This window comes from Aotus nancymaae, unplaced genomic scaffold, assembly GCF_030222135.1.
Source record: "Aotus nancymaae isolate 86718 unplaced genomic scaffold, 86718_ANA_hifiasm-v0.15.2.pri h1tg000073l, whole genome shotgun sequence".
Lineage (NCBI taxonomy): Eukaryota > Metazoa > Chordata > Mammalia > Primates > Aotidae > Aotus > Aotus nancymaae.
The window spans coordinates 3005056-3027633 of record NW_026988488.1 but is presented as its reverse complement, the minus strand read 5'-3'; the positions used below and the strand labels follow the sequence as shown (position 1 = coordinate 3027633).

The window sequence follows — 22578 nt, the reverse complement described above, 5'->3', positions numbered from 1 at the left end:
TTGCAGTGAACCCAAATTCCAACTGCTGGGAATGGGTAAGTCCCCTGTGGCTAGGGCTGGTCTGAATGCTTCCTCCGGTGGGCATCAGCTGAGTTCTGTCTTGTTTTGCCTTTTGCTGTGACAGGGCAGCAAAACTCAAGTTTCACTGTGGAACTTGAGTTCAATGCAAGGTTTCACACATGTTGTGCCCTCCCTTTCCCAAGAGCACAGATTCTTTTCTTACACCACGTCTACTGCTAGAGGATAGTGGAGAGAGGGTGACATTAGAGATTCAAGACTGTCTTTCTTACCCACTAGTGCCTGATATGATTTGGCTGTGTCTTCACTCAAATATCTTGAACTGTAATTCCCATAAACCGCATGTGTTATGGGAAGGAGGTAATTGGATCATGGGGGCACTTACCCTCATGCTTTTCTTATGATAGTGAAGGAGTTTTCATGAAATCTGATGGTTTTATAAGGGGCTTTTTCTGCTTTTGCTGGGCACTTCTCCTTGCTGCTTCCATGTGAAAAAAGGACGTGATTGCTTCCATCATGATTGTAAGTTTCCTGTGGCCCCCCCCAGCTCTGCAGAACTATGAGTCAATTAAACCTCTTTTCTTTCTAAATTATCCAGTCTCCAGCAGTTCTTTATAGCAGTATGAGTAGGGACTAATACAGTGTCTATTTCAGTGATAGGAATTTAAAACCAAGGACTATGAATGCTCACCTGATGTTTTCTTCTTATGAAGGTGCTATTTTTGTTTAGATAGTTATTAAATTTGGTGTTCCTGTGGGAGGGTTGCTCAGTAGAGCTTTCTATTTGGCCATTTTACTCCATCCCTAATCAATTAATGCTTTGTAATTTACAAAATGGTTTTACATATGCTATCTCTTTCAGTCCTAACAATGGTACTACAAAGTGAATGGCATAATTCCTGTTGTATAGATGAAGAAACAGACTCAGAGACATTATTCTTTTCTTCTTTTTCTCTATTTAGACAATCTACAAGGCCCATCATAGGAACTATATTCTTCACAAGAAAAACATGGACTGATTAACATCCAGCTTGAATTCAGTTCACCCTTCTCTGAATTCCTATTGTAATTAAATTCAGTTTTATGTATTCTGCCGCTAAAGTGATATTTTTTCTTTTTCAATCTTTTCCTGTTTTATTGTGATTTAGTAATGTAAAAAGACAAGCATAAATTTCACAATTAATGAATTTGAATTTTGACTGACTTTGATCCATATTTATTGTGTGATTTTATACAGGTTATCTGGTTCTACAAACCTCAGTTTCCTTACCTGTGAAATGAGGATAAGAATCCTTACCTAACAATCTCATTTGGTTTATCAAATAAGAAAATTGATATAAAGTTCTCCTCCCTCCCTCCTTTCCTTTCTTCCTTCCCCCTTCCTCTCTCCTTTCCTATCTTCTTCCCTTCCTTCATTTCTTAAAATATGTCTGCAATCAGGCTGAAAGCCCTATGACGTCAGTGCACATATGTTAAACCTCTGTTGCTTTCCCAATAGAGTTGGATTCATAATATTTGATACCTACATTTACTTGGAATGGGAAGATTTGGAATGCATACTTTTGGAGTACTAGGATTCTACATATAGTCTATTCATCTAAGCTCACCTTCCAGAGCCTTTGAATCTAATATACTCAAATCTCTTAATACTTTTGCTGGATCTAATTAAAACTTCAGCATGCTAATAAGCAAGTTAATGGCTTTTATTTTACAAATCATTTATTTGTTAAAAAGAGAAATGTCGTTTCTTTGATTTAAATGAATAGGTTTCTCCAGAGACTACACATTTTCTGAAATAATTATTAATAACAATTTTAAACACAAACTCTCCATTGGTGGCTTTTGTTGTTGCTATGACACCAATAGCAAGCAGTCACTACCCTCATTGGCAGAGATAACTAACTCACTTTAAACTCCTTAAAGTTTTCAATTACTTTTGGTTGGAGGTTAGTGGAAGAAGTGTGAGGTATACTTCTTCAGCAGTCTCTAAAAAGTCTATGCTAACACAAGGACTGTGATAGACAATCCCTAGAAAAATTAACATCTTCTTATATCCCATTCTTTATTCTTTCTTTTTCTGTTGTATGCCTGAGGGTTATAGCTCTAAATATTATATTTAAATAGCCACTTTATTCAAATGATATTAAAGTGCTTTACAAATACTGTTCCTTTAATCTTTCATAAAATCTAGCGCTCTGAAAGATATATTTATATTTTGTTTGTATATTTGCTTTCATCTTGTTCAGAGCTTCAGTCTCAAGTCCGAAGAATTTTTTAAAAGAGTATAAAGCATTGTCCTTATTCTTAAGTATTCTTACCTGTTCATACTTTTAACATATATAAAACACAGTGACTTTTCCCTTTTTAATTTCTTTTCCAGATGAGTTGTAATTATTCTAAGTCTGGATAAAATCATCAGCTTGAGGTAGTGGGAAAAAAACTGGGCTTAGAAATAGACTACAGCTGGATTTCTGAATCCATCATGTATCGGCTATGTGACTTTGTGTAAACCTTAAACATCCTTGAGACTCAATTACTTAATTTACTATGTAAAGATAAATAGCAAAATATTGTCTTTTTAAAATTTATTTTATTTTATTTCATTTTTTGGCTCTTTCACCAGGCTGGAGTGCAGTGGTGGGATCTTGGCTCACTGCAACCTCCGTATCCTGGGTTCAAGCAATTCTCCTGCCTTAGCGTCCCAGGTAGCTGGGATTACAGGTGCACACCACCACGTCCAGCTAATTTTTTTGTGTTTTTATTAGATACAGGGATTCACCATGTTGGCCAGGATGGTCTCGATCTCTTGCCCTCGTGATCCACCCAGCTCAGCCTCCCAAAGTGCTGGGATTACAGGCATGAGCCACCACACCTGGCCAAAATATTGTCATTATTATGAGAGTCAAATGAGATGCTGGATCTTTAAAATACTTTGAGAATGTAAATGATTATGATGATTCTACCCCAATAAAGCTATTAATGTAAGTGAATGATTATTATAATTCACAACACAGATATAATTTGTACATTTTTTTCTTTTTCCTTTTGAGGTATAAAATAGCATCCTAAAACTTGTATATATAATTTAAATCTTTCTATTAAAATTAAGAATGGGATATTAGAATATCAATGTTCAAATAGGCCTTAGAGATAATCCAGTACATCTCACATTACTGTATAAAAGAGGGCTTTGAGGTCAAGAGGAAAAAGAAACTTTTTTTAGGTTATACAATTAGGCAGTGGCAAAATCAGGGTTAGAACTCTGGTTCCCTTTCTTCCCCTTCAGGGCCTTTCCTATTCTACTACAATGTCTTACCTAAATGGTTCTGTTGGGCTTTGTTATAAAACTATAAAACTCATCTGCAACTTTTCATTCACTGCTTTGAACCAAGATTTTAATATGAACTGTTAAGTAGACTTCTCCTTGGTGAGGGATCGCTTTTCACAAAGAGAATGACCTACAAGGCAATCCTTCCACACATTTTACCTTCCTGTCACTAGGTTGCAAACTATTGCATGGCTACGGAAGCAATAGATAGCACAATAAGAAAACGTGACCCAAGGCTGGTGGTCATGCTATTTTTCCTTAGGCATATACAGATATTGGTCTTGCTAGGAGCAACAAATAGAAGATAAGTTAATGACTAGCATATGGTAAATATTCCTTTAGTGTTTACTTTATTCCCTTTATCCTCACATTATGATGAAATCTTATTGTTGACATAGTACTTTTTTGAAATTTCAAGTTATTTTCCCAACAAGTATATGAGGTAAGGATTATTTTCATATTGCAGATGAGAAAACTGAGGCTCTGAGAGAGTAAATTAATAGCTAAACTTTACACAGAAAACAAGAGAGCTGAGATTATAACCTAGATTCTCTGACCTCAAATGAAGGGATCTTTCCACTGTACCGTAATGGCCTATGATTTTGCCATACTTAATGAATTCTGAAAACTATTACTAAAGATGTGACTAAGAGTTAAGAAATACCATTTGGAAGAAGTTCTAAAGACTGTAACTAAACAAAAATAGATTTATATCTCAACCTTTCTTTGAAACTATCTAAATATTTCTTCTTCCTCTTCTTTTTCTTTTATACCAATGAGGTCTCACTATGTTGCCCAGGCTGGTCTCAAACTCTGAGCTCAAGTGATCCTCTCGCTTTGGCCTCCCAAAATGCTGAGATTGCAGACATGAGCCACCATGCTCAGAAAGCCACCATGCTTGGCTAACTACCTAAATACTCCTAAATTATAAGAAGAGGCTTGGCTTTCCAAGAGGAAACTGTGTAATGAGTGGGGAAACTTAAAATTTGGATGCTGCAGACCCGGCTTACGGGATAAAAGCACAGAGGTCTGCTGATTTCTCACCAGCATTCTTATCTACTACCCTTTCTGCTTTGGATGAAGCCCTGCATGGTGGTGTGGCTTGTGGATCCCTCACAGAGATTACAGGTCCACCAGGTTGTGGAAAAACTCAGTTTTGTATAATGATGAGCATTTTAGCTACGTTACCCACCAATATGGGAGGATTAGAAGGAGCTGTGGTGTACATTGACACAGAGTCAGCATTTAGTGCTGAAAGACTGGTTGAGATAGCAGAATCCCATTTTCCCAGATATTTTAACACTGAAGAAAAATTACTTTTGACAAGTAGTATAGTTCATCTTTATCGGGAGCTCACCTGTGATGAAGTTTTATAAAGGATTGAATCTTTGGAAGAAGAAATTATCTCAAAAGGAATTAAACTTGTGATTATTGACTCTCTTGCTTCTGTGGTCAATAAGGAGTTTGATACACAACTTCCAGGCAATCTCAAAGAAAAAAAAATAAATTCTTGGCAAGAGAAGCATCTTCCTTGAAGTATTTGGCTGAGGAGTTTTCAATCCCAGCTATATAGGAAGCATGGTGTCAGCATCTGCTCAACTTCTGCGGAGGCCTCAGGGGAGCTTTTACTTAAGTAGACAGGGAAGCAGGAGCAGGCCCATCACATGGCAAGAGCAAGAGAAAGAGTAGAAGGTGAAGTCCCCAACATTTTTGAACCACCAGATCTCTTGAGAACTCACTCACTAGCATGAACACAGCACCAAGCCATGAGGGATCTGCCCCTGTGACTCAAACACCTTGCCCCAGGTCCCATTTCCCACATTGGGGATTAATATTCAACAGGAGATTTGGGTGGGAGAATATTCAAACTATATAAAAGGTGATGATAAAGAGTAGTATCAATGAAAATGGTGAGGAATGATTGAATTTTGTATATATTTTTGAGATTGAGACAACAGGATTTCCTGATGATTTGAATATGTTGTGTGACACAAAAAGGAGCCTATGTTTTTGGCTCAGGAACTGAATGGATGAGACTGTTATCAACTGACAAGAGGAACACTGTGGACAGAGCAGATTTTAGGGGGAAGATCAGGAGTTCAGTCCTATACATATTGAGTTTGAGATGTCTGTTAGGCATTCTTGCAGGGATAATGACATCTACACATAGGATGGTTGTGATGATTAAATCTGGTGAATGTAAATCACTAAACACAGTATCAGACATAATTATCTCTGTGAGATCAGACAATATATTGCTATATGAAACAAGAATAAGAGATTGCAAAAGGGAGATATTTAGGGAAAAAGAGCTCACATAATATGATAGAAGAAAATTTTAAAATGATGGATGGGAAGATAAGGTTGAAGAAATCTCCCAGAATATAAAAGCCAAAGAGATGTAAAAATATTACAGAAATATTAAAAACAATAGAAAATCTAGTCAGGAGGCCCACCTCCTTTCTAAAAAGACTTTCAGAGAGACAGACCAAAGAAAATGGAAGGGAAATAATTATCAGTGAAACAATGTAAGAAAAATTTCCAGAACTGAACGACATTTGTTTCTAAATTGAAAGTGCTCAGCACCATTAATGAGGGGGATAAATGACCTATTGTGAGGACACTTCAGAGTGCCAGAGAGTAAAAACAAGTCACAAGGAAAGGAATAGGAATTAGTGGAGTATCCGTCTTAACTTAAAAGTAACATTGGAAGCTAGTAGACAAGGAAGCAATACCTTCAAAGTTCTGAGAAAATTATGACAAACCTAGATTTCTAATTCCAACCAAATAGTCAATCAATTATGAGGATATCCTAAAAATATTTTTTTTAACATGCAAGATACTAAAAAATTTATCTCCTACGTATCTTCACATAGGAAGCTATTGAAGTATGTGAAAGAAGGCATGAAATCTAGGAAAATGGGGAATGTAACACTGGAGAGAGAGGTGAAATTTGCCGGATGATGGTGATCAAAAGTCCAGGATGACAGCTGAGTAGCAGGCCTAGAGATGACTAGTACAGATTGGAGCAGGAAAGTGGAAACTCCAGGGGAGATGTCTCTCTAAACCAAATTAAACTGATGCATGTGTTTGATTATTCTCAAAGTGTTTGATAGTTTGTTCAGAGACTTAGAGAGTAAACTGCCCTTAACTTAAGGGAGCTTACACTGTAATAAAGGGTACATGCAAGTAGGCAGGCAATTATAGTATTCTGTGAAGGTTTATAAAGTTTAGTACTGTATGAAGCCAGAATGTGCCTCCCCAAAATATGAAGGATTCTTGAGCTGAAGACAGTTAAGATGCTAGTAGATCTCTCTGCCTAAAAGCAGGACACAGGTTTACAGAGAAAAAAGGTCTTGCTGTCCTCCCTCCTCCCTTTTTCCCCCACATACAGGATGTAAATTCTCCTTTACTGGAAAAAAACCCTTTATCATCTCAGAGACGGCACCAGAGGAATCTGCAAGCTGACTACTCCATTAGAGTCTTCCATATATTTACCTTTCCACGGTTTCCCACCTCTTGAAGTCTGGGACTGCTTTCCTTTGCCTTGTCACTTCTCAAAATTTATTGTTCGTTGTTGGTATGCTGTATAAGCCAGACTCGTAAACCACTGCCTTGAGTTACTTTTCACTGAGAGCTTTTCCTGTGTGATATACACTGCACACATCAATAAACCTATCTGTTTTTCTCTTGTTAATCTGCCTTCTCTTATAGAAGTCTGTGTTAAGTACATACTTTTGAGGGTTGAGGAAAAAATGTTTTTTCTCCCTTTCAGTTCTCTGCTGTTAGATCACCCATAGTTGGAATAGAGGCTCAGAAACCTAGTATTTAGCTCCTTTGAGCATCTGTAATTGAACTGGCAAACCAAGAGCTTGGGGCTGACTGTTGGGTTAGCTGAAGAATAGTTTCTGCCACATTCTAGAAAACAAAGCTTTTTTTTTTTTCTTTTTCTTTTTCTCCAGGGAATGAGTTGGGGGAAACCATTTATTTTAGTTTAAAGAATTTAAAGTTCATCTATATATTTATAAGCATTTATCAGTTTTCATTTTAGTATATATGATGGTATCATGTTTATAAGAATATTTTGTTTTTAAAATGACTAGAGCAGGGCAAAGGAAAAAACTTGAGTTAATTTTAGATACGAAAAGCAACTGAATTTCTTATGTAATATTTTACCCTCCCAAGATATGTTCTCTATACTCCATTGACTTATGCCAATAAAACAATGTTCTTTCAATTTAAAAAAAAAAGAAGAGGCTTCAATTCCTTAGACTAATCAAGCGTCCAAAAGTATGCAACATAAGTCTAAAAGCAATCAGAATTAACCTTGCTTTGCTGATTTAGCTAAACAAACAGATCTCAAAAGTTGGAAGGCTTCGTTTCTTCACTTACAAAGGATACACTTATTCTGGAAATGTTGGTTCTCATTTATGTATTTACGTATTAATAATTCATGGGAAAATGCAGAAGGAAAAAGAAAAAAAAAACCACAAATGCTTTATTCCTGAGAATGGTTGCTTCTTTCTCTAATGCTATTAAAAAAAAAAAAAAAAACAACTGCATATAGTGTGGTTGTGAAGTATTTTTTGAATATACCCCGTGACAAACTTTACTCCAAAAACTAAATGAAGTAGAGGCATAACAAAGTACAGGTAGAATTCTTCATAAGAAAAGCATGAAATGGTATAATCGTTATTTATTCTTAGATATTTAGTTCTTTCTAAGCACAGTGTTAGAAGTCAGAGAGATCTGGATATAAAACACAACCCTAAAATTTATAGCTACATGATCTTAGGCAGGTTAAATAACCTGCTTAAGATAGTTTTTTTATTTGCAAAATAGCGATGGTAATATCTACATCATAGGATTGCTATGAGGATTAAATGTGGTAACACATGTAAAGCTCTTGGTACTTGATTTGTAAAGTTCAATAAATAATAATCTCTTTCCTCTCACCTACTCCTATGATGATTTCCTGTTAACTCCAAAAGCCTACATATTTTCAACCTAATAAGATAATTTAATTAGTTGCCTTTTTCAGATTTTCACCACTGCTTTGATGCCTCAACCTTTCATATTACACAGATCATCTTACTATTTACTTTTTCAAACACAAAAAGGTAAATTTTATCTTTGTGTTTATCCTTTCAAACACAAAACAATGACAAAAACAACCACAAAAATACTCACCTCCTAACACCTAAAAAATGTCCAATGTCTGGCATAGATCCTCAGCACGCTCAGTTCTTCTTTAGAGGCCTGTAGTTCACGTCTGTATTTCTTACTTTTGCGACTTATCCATCACAGCTTGGCTTTTATCCTCTGTTGCTGAGGCAGAAATGTCAAAAGGAGTCCATAGCCTTGGGTAAAATAGATTTAATTAGAAGAATGGCAAACCTCTGATGAGAACTTGATAAATCGACCACTGAAACACATTTTACCCATTTAAAGTTCAGTATTATAATTAGGACAGAAAGATATTTGGATCTCAAAGGCTGAGATAATTGTGCTAATTATTCAATAATTATATTAATCCCAGATGTAGCACTTTTTTTTTTTTTTTGAGGTGAAGTCTCTCTCAGTTGCCAGGCTGGAGTGAAGTGGCACCATTTCAGTTCACTGCAACCTCTGCATCCTGGGTTCAAACGATTCTCCTGCCTCAGCCTCCCGAGTAGCTGGGACTACAGGCACACACCACCATGCCCAGCTAATTTTTGTATTTTTAGTAGAGATGGAGTTTCATATTGTTGGTGAGGATGGTCTAGATCACTTGACCTCAATATCCGCCTGCCTCAGCCTCCGAAAGTGCTAGGATTACAGGTGTGAGCCACCGCTCCTGCCTGATGTAGCACTTTTTTAGACTTTTTTTTCTTTTTTTTCTTTTGAGACGGAGTCTCACTTTGTTACTTAGACTGGAGTGCAGGGGCACGATCACGACTCACTACAACCTCCACCTCCCGGGTTCAAGTGATTCTCCTGCCTCAGCCTCCTGAGTAGCTGGGATGACAGGCGTGCATCCCGATGCCTGGCTAATTTTTGTATTTTAGTAGAGACAGGGTTTCACCATGGCCAGGATGGTCTCGATCTCCTAACCTCATGATCTGCTTGCCTCAGCCTCCCAAAGTGCTGGGTTTATAGGCGTAAGCTGCCACACCCAGCTTTTTTAGTCTTTTATACGTATTGACCCTAAGAATATTCTGCAGGCCTATAAAAACTTATTTTGTGACTGTAAGATTCAGTCTAAAAGAATAATAGCTGAACTACATGTATAATTTTGAATTATATTTACATAAATTATAAATAAAACAATTTTTTTAAAAAAGGGAACCATGGATGAACAGTGAATTTAATAACTATTATCTAAATTGTATTAAATATCAAAATGTTTTTATATAGACCCTGTCCACAATTCACAGATTAGGTATGACTACTTCCTCTTGTTGATCTTTTATGCAAAACAAAATAAGATTAAATCTCAGAAGACCACAATTTAGAATAAACATGAATTCCTAACCACTTGAAATACATCAGATTTTCACCCTGAGGAGACTTTTCTTATCTGACTAAATAAAAAGTCGTATGTGCAGTTTACAAAGTTGACAGAAACATACAAAGAAAAAAACACTTGAAGAAGAACAGCCATCTCTTTCTACCTGACTCCAAAATAAAAGAAGAAGTCATTTTGAGAACATTAACATTAAAATGTTAATCATTACACTAATAACCAGTTGATATTTTATAACTTTAGGTGGTTCAAAAAATGTTTCCCATCTAGAAATCAGATTATTAAACTATGGTCCAAAAGCTAAGTGTGGCCTAACAAAGGCTTCTATGAAGGGTCTTCTTATTCTTCCCACTCCCCAGCTTTGGGAATTTTTCCATTCCTTAAATATTACTTTTAGTAGTATAGTGACTGTATTTTCCAAACTCCAAATCAAGCCATAAGTTTTGACACTTGAGGGTTTTGTGTTGTTTCTTGGTGCCAGGTGCACTCTAGAAAGTGCGACTTAGACATCAAAAAATTAGAATTTCAGAGCACATGTCATCAGGACCTCCTGAGGATGTGTCAAGGAAAAAAATAGGTAAAACAAAAGAAAAAAATTAGACATTTTTGGATATTTTGAAGATTTGGAAAGATAATGAAAAAGAATGTTTGAAATTAAGAATGCCTTGGAAATTTTGATTACTGTGTGAATAAAACATCTGAGTCAAGGTTACTGGAGAGGTAAAAAAAAATCAGTTAAAAATCTAGAAGAAACTAGAAATCTTATTGAATCTGAAATTATTAGAAAGTATATTCCACAGTTCATTTAGACATAAGCAAATTTCCAAAAAGGTATGCGACTTTATGCAAATATACTCACAACTCTCTGTTAGATGTGTGACATGCTCAAGAGTGAGGTACTTTTCTGGAATTCATATTGTAGGTATCTTAGGGTTACTGCCCAACTTGGTATTACCAAGCTGTGGGGAAATCTATTCCCATGAGGCACTGAGATTTGAGCTGGCCATACTACCAGACATGTTATTTGCAGCTCCTTTTTGCCACAACTATCATGATGAAGGAGTCAGTCTTGTGTACCTACATCTGCTCCTGAGATGTCCCCTTCTGATTTTACAGTTTTAATGATTTATAGATGCAATAATACTATCTTTGTGTGTAGCCAAGAAGAGGGTCACAAGTTGACTCCAGAGTCAAGGAAGACACTAAGAAGGTTCTAACTAGCTTTCATTCTGCTATACTGAGCTTCATGAGGATAGGGTGAGTGTTATTCATCTCTGAGGCCCTGTGCTAAGCCTTACTTATAGTAGATGCTTAATAAATATCTGCTAAATAGCTTATAAGGTCCTCAAGGAAGAAAGCATTTTCCTCACCTTTCGAGTTTTTCATCTGTACTCATCACTGAATGGCAGCTATTTTTGTGAGTTGACTATCATTGCATAGACAAACAGAATAAGAAGCTATGTTTTGAAGCAGCAGATAATGTCAGACACATAACTGCAAATGTAAATATGTATCCTAGATAAGCTGCTACTCACCTACCTTCCTGTGTGACCAGGATGAAGGAGATAGGTGGTCATTATCTCTTCTTTCATGTATCACCTGGGAAACCCATCATTCTTAAAAGAAGCAGTGGTATCTTGCAAGTTGGATATTTAGTCTATTTCCTTGTAAAGGGGTAAAAAAGCAGAATTGGTGACTGTTAATTACATAACCCCCTCAGAGTTAAATCGTTATAGAAGACAGACATAGTGAAGAGGATTGAAAAAGAATATTAGTCTTTGCTAGCTTTTCAGAAATTAATCCTCACGATTGACTAGACAGAGAGGGAAGCAAATTAAAATAAACATGGCATAGCAATAACAAAGAACAAATACATATACAAACACAACATGATCCCAAGAATTTTCTAAAATTCATAAGCAAGTTAAAGGGCTGTCAGGACAGACGACTATCATGAAGAAGAAACAAACTTCTATTTAAAAAAATATTTTTCCTGATTACAAAAGTGCATTATGTATCTCACCACCCAGAAAGTTGGTATCTGTTCTCAGACTTTTAAAAATGATTACATATGTATTTATCTATGACAAAACTGAAATGGTTTTATGCATAATGTTCTTTCTGTAAGGTGCTTTTCTCCCCTCAATTGTAAACATTTTTTCATGTCCAAAAAATAAAATACCTTCTATAAAGAACTTGACTGACTAAAAGGCAAATGACTCAAATACTTAAGTACAAAGAGCCTAAATTATGCTTTGAGGGTAAAATGAGCCTACATGTAAAGGCAAGATAAAATAAAATAAAATAAAATAAAAAGAAGCCAAATAAGCCTACTTCCACCACGTGGAAAAAAGCACCATCCTCTGTAGAACTGACAAACCAGAAACCATTTTTCCCCTGATGGGAAAAACGACCTCTCTTCTGCTTGGGCAATTTTTTTTCAGACTATATTTACCAAGAAATATATTGTTGCAATAGACAATTTGAGTATAGTAAATCATCAATATAGTTTAAGTCAATAAAAGCCAAATCAAGACCATTAAGTAGCCTAATGCTGTGTAACAGTCCAATGCTTGACTTACTTAAATATATATATATATTCTTTGGTGAAATTAGTTTCATTCAGCTTTATGTTTTTGCACAAAAAATGTTTTTAAGAGGGACAGTAAACCAGAGAGAAGAAACCTGCAGAACTTTGGGGCCTAACTTACATGTGTTATTAGTAATTATATTTTCTAACAATAAAGATATGTTCTGATTAAAATGCCTTATTTAAGTTTGGCCATTCAAGAGTAACAAATGAACTGGATATTTGAGTGCCCAAAATCTTTTATTGGGGCAAGAACCCAAAACATAGAATTCAAAGACTGAGTATGAATCTTTGTTAATGTGCTAAAAAATCAATAATCAGTCATGATGATATCCTTTTCGCCCCTTATACTAGCCTTCTGTGTTTCACAGGAAGTAAATTATCAATCACAAATGAATCTTCCAAGAATGTCAAAATGTATCATTTATTAGCTAAAGACTTAAAGAAAAAGTTCTAAGGCTATAGCCTTCTTTAATGTGATAAAACATCAGAAGAAAGAAAAATTAAAATTTCAGAAAATATAATTCATAGATGCAATCAGAAAAAAATCAAGGAGTTAAAAACCAATAAAACGTCATAAAATTATAGCTTACCAAATAACCCCATATATTTATCTCATTTGAGTTTTAGAACCAACACATAAAAAGGGAAATATTATTTCCTTCATTATCTAAATGAGAACAGTGAAAAATTTTAATGTTATTGTACTCATTCTAAGTCATGAAACTCCAGAACTGGAATACACATCTTCTGATCTCTAGTACACTTTCTTCTGCCTGCTAGAATGCATATACCACAATGTGTTTATTTCTTCAACTGTGATGAACCTTTGAGTTATTTCAAGTTTTAAAAATTAAGTTGCTATGATTATTTGTGTACAAACCTTTGTGTAGATATATTCTTTCATTTGCCTTGATTAAATAACTAAGAATGAAATGACTGATTTTTATGGTACTTGTATGGTTAACTTAAGAAGCTGCCAAACTGTTTTTCAAAGTAGTTGTATCAATTTACATTTTCATCTTCAGTGTATGTATGAGTTCTAATTGCTCTACATCCTTGCTATCATTTTATATGGTCCATTTTTAAGCCATTGTATCAGGTACCTGGTTGTATCCCATTGTGGTTTTGATTTGTGTTTCCCTAATAACTAATAATATTGAGCTGCTTTTCCTGTGTTTATTTACTATTGCTATCTCTTTCATGGTGAAGTGTCTATTCAAATATTTTGTATGTGTTTTTAAAATTGTTTTTTTATCATGGAATTTTCACAAAACAGGTTTGTCGAGGTTTAATTCATATAACATACAATTTATCCAGTTAAAGTACAAGAATACCTTGGAATTATTGTAAGTTCAGTTCCAGATCACTACAGGAAAGCAAATATTGTAACAAAGTAAATATCACAATAAAGTGAGTCACATGAACTTTTTAGTTTCCTATTTCATATAAAAGTTATGTTTATACTATACTATAGTCTATTAAGTGTGCAATAGCATTATGTCTAAAAACTGCACATTTTTTAAATTGAAAATATTTTATTGCATGCCCAAAAATGCTAACAATCATCTGAACCTTCAGTGAGTTGTAATCTTTTTACTGATGGAGGGTCTTGCCTTGATGTTTGTGGCGCTGAATGATGACGGTGGTGGTTCCTGAAGAATGAGGTAGCTGTGGAAATTTCTTAAATTTAGAAAACAATGAAATTTGCCAAATTCATTGACTCTTTCTTTCATAACAATTCTCTACAGCATGTGATTCTGATTGATAATATTTTACCCACAGCAGCACTTCTTTTAAAGTTAAAGTCTATCCTCTCAAACCCCACCACGGCTTTATCAAGTAAGCTTATGTAATATTCTAAATCTTTTGCTGTCATTTCAACAGTGTTCACAGCATCTTCACCAGCAGATTCCATTCCAACAAACCACTTTCTTTGCTCATACATAAGAAGCATCTCCTCATCTATTAAAAAGTTTTATCATGAGACTGCAACAATTCTGTTACATCTTCCAGCTCCACTTCTAATTCTAGTTTTCTTGCTGTTTTCACCAAATCTACAGTTATTTTTTCCAGTAAAATCTTGAACCCTCAAAGTCAGTCATGGGGTTGGAATCAAGTTATTCCAAACTCCTGTTAATGTTGATATTTTGACCTCCTCCCATGAAGTACAAATATTCTTAATGGAATCAAGAATGGTGAATCATTTCCAGATGGTTTTTAATTTACTTATCCCAGATACATCAGAGGAATCACTATCTCTGGCAACCACAGCCTTATAAAATGTATTTCTTAAATAATAGGACTTGAAAATCAATATTACATCTTGATCTCTAGGCTGCAGGATGGATGCTGTGTTAGCAGGTTAGAAAACAATATCAATCTTCTTATATATCTCCATCAGGGCTCTTATGTGACTAGATGCATTTTCAATGAAAAGTAGTACTTTGAAAGGATCTTTTATACCTGAGATGGTCTCAAGAGTAGGCCTAAAATATTCAGTAAACCATGCTGTAGAGCTGTAAACAGATGTACTGTTATATGAGCCTTGTTTTTCCATTTATAGAAAATAAGCAGAGTAGATTTGGCATAATTCTTAAGGGCACTAGAATTTTCAAAATGGAAAATGAGCATTGGCTTAAAGTCACCAGCTGCATTATCCCCTAAAAAGAAGTCAGCCTGTTTTTTGAAGCTTTAAAACCATGCATTGACTTCCGTCTAGGTATGGAAGTCCTAGGTGGCAGCTTTTTTCAGTACAAGGCTGTTTTGTCTACATTGAAAATCTGTTGTTTATTGTAGCCCCTTCATCAATTATCTTAGCTAGATCTTCCAAGTAACTTGCTGCAGCTTCTACATTAGGGCTTGCTGTCTCACCTTGTACTTTTATGTTATAAAGACTGCTTCTTTCCTTAAACCTCATGAACCAAAGTCTGCCAGCTTACAACTTTTTTCCTGCAGCTTCCTCACCTCTCTCAGCTCTTGTAGAATTGAGAGAAGTTGGGGCTTGCTCAGGATTAGACTTTAGCTTAAGGAAATGTTGTGGCTGGTTTGATCTTATATCCAGACCACTAAAACTTTCTCCCTAAAAGCAGTAAGATTGTTTTGCTTTCTTATCATTCATGTGTCCACTGGAATAGCAGTTTTAAATTTTTTTGTGTGTTCAACACCTATTTAATTTTATTGTTAAGGAAGCTTAAAAACTGGATGATATAACTTTATCTGATTTATTTTTTATTACTATATTTTATGTTCTTGGATACATGTGCAGAATGTGCAGGATTGTTACATAGGTATACATGCGCCATGGTGGTTTGTTTCACCCATCAACCCATCATTCGCATTAGGTATTTCTCCTATTAGGTATGCCCTAGCCCCTGACTCCCTGACAGGCCCTGGTGTACGGTGTTCCCCTCCCTGTGTTCATGTGTTTTTATTGTTCAACTACCACTTACAAGTGAGAGTATGCGATGTATGGTTTTCTGTTCCTATGTTAGCTTGCTGAGAATGATGGTTTCTGGTTTTATCCATGTCCCTGCAAAGAACATGAACTCATCCTTTTTTAAGGCTGCATACTATTCCATGGTGAATATGTGCCACATTTTCTTTATCCAGTCTATCATTGATGGGCATTTGGGTTGGTTCCAAGTCTTTCCTTTTGTGAACAGTGCTGCAATAAACATACGTGTGCACATGTCTTTATAGCAGAATGATTTATAAACTTTTGAGTATATACCCAGTAATCAAATTGCAGGGTCAAATGGTATTTCTGGTTCTAGATCCTTGAGGAATCACCACACTGTCTTCCACAATGATTGAACTAATTTACCCTCCCACCAAGTGTATAAAAGCATTCCTATTTCTCCACATCCTCTCCAGCATCTGTTGATTCCTGACATTCTAATGATTGCCATTCTAACTGGCATGAGATGGTATATCATTGTGGTTTTGATCTGCATTCCTCTAACGACTAGAGATGATGAGATTTTTTTCATATGTTTGCTGGCTGCATAAATGTCGTCTTTTGAGAAGTGTCTGTTCATATCCTTTGCCCACTTTTTGATGGGGCTGTTTGTTTGTTTGCTTGTTTTTGTAAATTTAAGTTCCTTGTAGATTCTGGATATTAGCCCTTTGTCATATGGATAGATTGCAAAATTTTTCTCCCATTCTTTAGGTTTCCTGTCGACTCTGATGATAGTTTCTTTTGCTGTGCAGAAGCTCTTTAGTTTAATTAGATCTCATTTGTCAATTTTGGCTTTTGTTGTCATTGCTTTTGGTGTTTCAGTCCTTAAGTCTTTGCCCATACCTATGTCCTGAATGATATTGCCTAGGTTTTCTTCTAGAGTTTTTATGGTTTTAGGTTTTATGTTTCAGTCTTTAAACCATCTTGAGTTAATTTTTGTGTAAGTGTAAGGAAGGAGTCCAGTTTCTGTTTTCCGCGTACAGGTAGCCAGTTTTCCTGATACGATTTATTAAATAGGGAATCCTTTCCCCATTGCTTGTTTTTGTCAGGTTTGTCAAAGATCACATGGTTGTAGACGTGTGGTGTTATTTATGAGGCCTCTGTTCTATTCCATTGGTCTATATATCTGTTTTGGTACTAGTACCATGCTATTTTGGTTACCAAACTATACTAGCCTTGTAGTATAGTTTTATGTCAGGTAGTTTGATGCCTCTGGCTTTGTTCTTTTTGCTTAGGATTGCCTTGGCTATATGGGCTCTTTTTAAGTTCCATATGAAATTAAAAGCAGTTTTTTCTTTTAATTCTGTGAAGAAAGTCAATGATAGCTTGATGGGGATAGCATTGAATCTATAAATTACTTTGGACAGTATGGCCATTTTCACAATATTGATGCTTCCTATCCATTAGCATGGAATGATTTTCAATCTGTTTGTGTCGTCTCTTATTTCCTTGAGCAGTGGTTTGTAGTTCTCCTTGAAGAGGTCCTTCACATCCCTTGTAAGTTGTATTCCTAGGTATTCTATTCTTTTTGTAGCAATTGTGAATGGGAGCTCACTCATGATTTGGCTCTCTGTCTATTATTGGTGTGTAGGAATGCTTGTGATTTTTGCACATTGATTTTGTATCCTGAGACTTTGCTGAAGTTATTCATCAACTTAAGGAGTTTTTGGGCTGAGACGCTGGGGTTTTCTGAATAAACAATCACGTCGTCTGCAAACTGAGACAATTTGATTTTTTCTCTTCCTTTTGAATACCTTTTATATCTTTTTCTTGAGTGATTGCTCTGGCAAGAACTTCCAATACTATGTTGAGTAGGAGTGGTGAAAAAGGCATCCTTGTCTTGTGCTGGTTTTCAAAGGAATGCTTCTAGTTTTTGCCCATTCAGTATGATATTGGCTGTGGGTTTGCCATAAACAGCTCTTATTATTTTGAGATATATTCCATCAATACCTAGTTTATTGAGAGTTTTTAGCAAAAATAGGTGTTGAATATTATCGAAGGTCATCTCTGCATCTATTGAAATAATCATGTGGTTTTTGTCATTGGTTCTGTTTATGTGATGGATTACCTTTATTGATTTGCATATGTTGAATTAGCCTTGAATTCCAGCAATGAAGCCAACTTGATCATGGTGGATCAGCTTTTTGATGTGCTACTGGATTTGGTTTGCCAGTATTTTATTGAGGATTGTCACATTGATGTTCATCAGGGATATTGGTGTGAAATTTATTTTTTGTGTTGGTATCAGGATGATGCTGGCCTCATAAAATGAGTGAGGGAGGAGTTCCAATTTTTCTGTTATTTGGAATAGTTTCAGAAGGAATGGTACCAGCTCCTCTTTCTACCTCTGGTAGAATTCAGCTGTCAATCCATCTGGTCCTGGGCTTTTTTTTGTTGGCAAGCTATTAATTCATGTCTCATTTTCAGAAATTGTTATTGCTCTATTCCGGGATTTGACTTCTTCCTGCTTTAGTCTTGGGAGGGCATATGCATCCAGGAATTTATCGATTTCTTCTAGATTTTATGGTTTATTTGCATAGAGGTGTTTATAGTATTCTCTGATGGTAGTTTGTATATCTGTGGGATCAGTGGTGATATCCCCTTTATTATTTTTTAATGTGTTTATTTGATTCTTTTCTCTTTTCTTCTTTATTAGACTGGCTAGTGGTGTATCTATTTTGTTAATCTTTTCAAAAAACCAGCTCCTGGATTCATTGATTTTTTTGGAAGGGTTTTTAATGTCTCTATCTCCTTCAGTTCTGCTCTGATCTTAGTTATTTCTTGTCTTCTGATAGCATTTGAATATGTTTGCTCTTGCTTCTCTAATTCTTTTAATTGTGATGTTAGGGTGCCTATTTTAGATCTTTCCTGCTTTCTCCTGTAGGCATTTAGTTGTATAAATTTCCCTCTAAACACTGCTTTAGCTATATCTCAGAGATTCTGGTAAGCTGTGTCTTTGCTCTCATTGGTTTCAAAGAACTTCTTTATTTCTGCCTTCATTTCATTGTTTACCCAGTAGTCATTAAGGAGCAAGTTGTTCAGTTTCCATGTATGTAGTTTTGTGGTTTTGAGTGAGTTTCTTAATCCTGAGTTCTAATTTGATTGCATTGTGGTCTGAGAGACTGTTTGTTATAATTTTCATTCTTTTGCATTTGCTGAGGAGTGTTTTACTTTCAATTATGTGGCCAATTTTAGAATAAGTGTGATGTGGTGCTGAGAAGAATGTATATTCTGTTGATTTGGGGTGGAGGGTTCTATAGATGTCTATTAGGTCTGCTTGGTCCAGAGCTTAGTTCAAATTGTGAATATCCTTGTTAACTTTCTTTCTCATTGATCCGTCTAATACTGACACAGTGGTGTGTTGAATTCTCCCACTAACATTGTATGGGAGTCTAACTCTCTTTGTAGGTCTCTATGAACTTGCATTGTAAATCTGGGTGCTCTTGCATTGGGTGCATGTATATTTAGGAAAGTTAGCTCTTCTTGTTGTATTGATCCCTTTACCATAATGTAATGTCCTTCTTTGTCTTTTTTAATCTTTATTGGTTTAAAGTCTATTTTATTAGAGACTAGGATTTTAACCCTTGCTTTTTTTTCCCACTCTCCATTTGCTTGGCAAATATTTCTCCATCCGTTTATTTTGAGCTTATATGTGTCTTTGCACATGAGACGGGGCTCCTGAATACAGCACACTGATGGGTCTTGACTCTTCATCCAATTTGCCAGTCTGTGTCTTTTAATTGGGGTACTTAGTTTGTTAACCTTTAAGGTTAATACTATTATGTTTGAATTCAATCCTGTCATTATGATGTTGGCTGGTTATTTTGCCCATTAGTTGATGCAGTTTCTTCATAGTGTCAATGGTCTTTACAATTTGGAATGTTTTTGCAGTGGCTGGTACCGGTTTTTTCTTTCCATATTAAGTGCTTCCTTCAGGAGCTCTTGTAAGCCGGGCCTGTTGGTGACAAAATCTCTGAGCATTTGCTTGTCTGTAAAATATTTTAATTCTCCTTTGCTTATAAAGCTAAACTAGGATGGATATGAAATTCTAATTCTGGGTTGAAAATTCTTTTCTTTACAAATGTTGAAGTTTAGTGGCAGCACTGCCTCCACCCCCCAGTCCCAGCCCCAAGCAACCCTGAGGATGGGCTGCCCTTGGTGGCCACTGTGGGTGAGCTGCTGGTGCTGGACACTCACAGGCAGAGGGTGCTGTTCCACCCACTGTTCCAGAGTGCCAAGCCATGGTGGTGGTAGTGTGGCATTTTCTGTGTTACATATGCAAGGAATACATGGAGGATCTGGCCAAAATCCCCAAGAGTTTCTTACAAAAAGCAAATGTCACCCTCATAGTGATTGGACAGTCATCCTATCATCATATAGAGCCTTTTTTGCAAACTGACTGGATATTTTCATAAAATGTATGTCGATCCCAAGAGGGAAATTTATATAAGATTGGGAATGAAAAGAGGTGAAGAAATTGCTTTCTCAGGACAGAGTCCCCATATAAATTCGAATCTACTCTCAGAAGCCTTCAGAACCTGTGATGGGCTGTAACTGGAACTCTCTTTGATTTTCAAGGAGACCCATTTCAGCAAGGTGGAATTCTCATTTTAGGTCCACGTGACAACATTCATTTTATACACTGTGATAGGAATAGGTTGGATCACAAACCTATCAACTCTGTTTTACAGCTTGTAGGAGTTCAGCATTTGAACTTTACAAACAGACCTTCAGTTATCCATGTATGACTTAACATGGAATCAGTCACTTTCAACTGGACCTTCTGGAATGTGACCTTCAATGCTGGGGTGTAATATCCTTGTGCAGTGTCTAATTTGCTGTTCCTTCCCAGCCTTTGAGGACTTAGGGAAGCATAAAGAGGACTTGAACCAGTTGAACTGCATGCTGAGAAGCGTCGGTTCTCAAAAATGTAATACATACTTCAATTTTATAGCTTTTAAAATGTTATACAAAATAACAAAAATGAATATACAAAATATAACTTTAAAAGCTATAAAATCATAAATACCATTTAAAGTATTTTACTTTATAGTATATTCAATCTTGAAAGATTTTTTGGCAATTAATATAAATTCTGATGAAGAATATATAAAGGGAAGGGAGGAACACAAGACCATTGTATTGAGTGAAAAAAGCAAAATATCAAATTCTGTCGACAATATAACAGCATTTTTATATGTATTTGTTTGTATTTTTGTATGCTTAGGGAAAAGACAGAAAATAAGCACCAAAATGTTGCCAGTAGGTATCTCTGTGTTAAGATTACAGTGTTATTATTTTTTTCTGTACTTTTCTGTATTTCCTGACTGTTCTATAATGAGCATGATCAATATAGTGGGGCCAGGAAAAGGTCTTTAAACATGGTATCACAAAAGGGCAAATGACATAGGCTGCAGTCCACGTTTTCATCCTAATTGCTTTACTCAGAGGAAGTGTGGCAATCCGAACATCTCACATATAGCCAGTGTCCACAGAACCTTCTCACTACTCACTTGCTATCCATTTCACCAGAATTTTTGGGGATTGGGTGAGCTATGGAGAATAAATTTGTTTGTTTTATATATGTAAGATACATATTTAAAATATGATTAGTGTGCTTTTTGAAAGGGAACTATAAGAATTTTTTTTTTTTTTGAAATGAAGTTTTGCTCTGTTGCCCAGGGTGTGCGCAATCTAAGCTCACTGCAACTTCCATCTCCTGGGTTCAAATGATTCTTCTGCCTCAGCTTCCCAAGTAGCTGGGATTACAGGTGTCCACCACCACACTGGCTAATATGTATTTTTAGAAGAGACAGGCTTTCACCATGTTGGCCAGGCTGGTCTTGAACTCCTGCCTCGGCCTCCCAAAGTTCTAGAATTACAGGCATGAGCCACCATGCCCAGCCAAGGAACGTTTGAATTTTTAAAAACTTTGTAACTTAAATGTACACTATGGTTTAGTTGTGCATTCCTAGAAACTACTATTTCTCACCCCAAAATTGCTCTTATTTCAAAGACTGTTGTCATCTTTTATTTTTCTAGAATCTTAATCTGTTTAGTTGGGAAGTATACCAGATATCCTGATGAAAAGTATAGCAAAATCAGAATTTTGGTAATTATTAGCAAGTATAATGCTACTTTGACCTCAATACTTTTATATAAAGCATTTGAAGTTACAAAAAATTTAATGTATTAAAATATTTGAATATATTTTCATGCTTGTATAATTATGTTTTTATTCAATAAAAATGAAATTTATCATTTAAAATTACAAAAAAAAATGTTGAATATTGGCCCCCACTCTCTTGCGGCTTGCAGGGTTTCTACAGAGAGATCTGCTGTGAGTCTGATGGGCTTCCCTTTGGGGGTAACCTGACCTTTCTGTCTGGCTGCCCTTAACATTTTTTCTTTCATTTCAACCTTGGTGAATCTGACAATTATGTATCTTGGGATTGCTCTTCTTGAGGAATATCTTTGTGTTGTCCTCTGTATTTCCTAAATTTGAATGTTGGCCTGCCTTGCTAGGTTTGGGAAATTCGCCTGGATAATATCTTGAAGAGTGTTTTCCAACATGGTTCCATTTTCCCCATCACTTTCAGTTACACGAATCAAACCTAGGTTTGGTCTTTTCACATATTCGCATATTCCTTGGAGTCTTTGTTCATTCCTTTTCATTC

General features: G+C 35.8%; 1 protein-coding gene and 2 pseudogenes across 4 annotated transcripts in view; 2 read left to right on the top strand and 1 right to left on the bottom strand.

Moving 5' to 3' along the window:
- The window catches only part of ZC3H12B (zinc finger CCCH-type containing 12B), a 479271-nt gene that overhangs the window by 90642 nt on the left and 366051 nt on the right, over positions 1 to 22578 (bottom strand). For all 4 annotated transcript variants that reach the window (XM_064367730.1, XM_064367731.1, XM_064367732.1 and 1 more), the window contains 2 exons: positions 11391 to 11515; positions 8537 to 8706 (listed from right to left, as the gene is read on the bottom strand). The gene's annotated coding sequence lies outside the window, so the exon portion shown is untranslated. The remainder of the gene's footprint in view (positions 1 to 8536; positions 8707 to 11390; positions 11516 to 22578) is intronic.
- LOC105722957 (DNA repair protein RAD51 homolog 2-like) lies at positions 32 to 4919 on the top strand (annotated as a pseudogene).
- Positions 14787 to 20649, top strand: LOC105723005 (peroxiredoxin-like 2C; annotated as a pseudogene).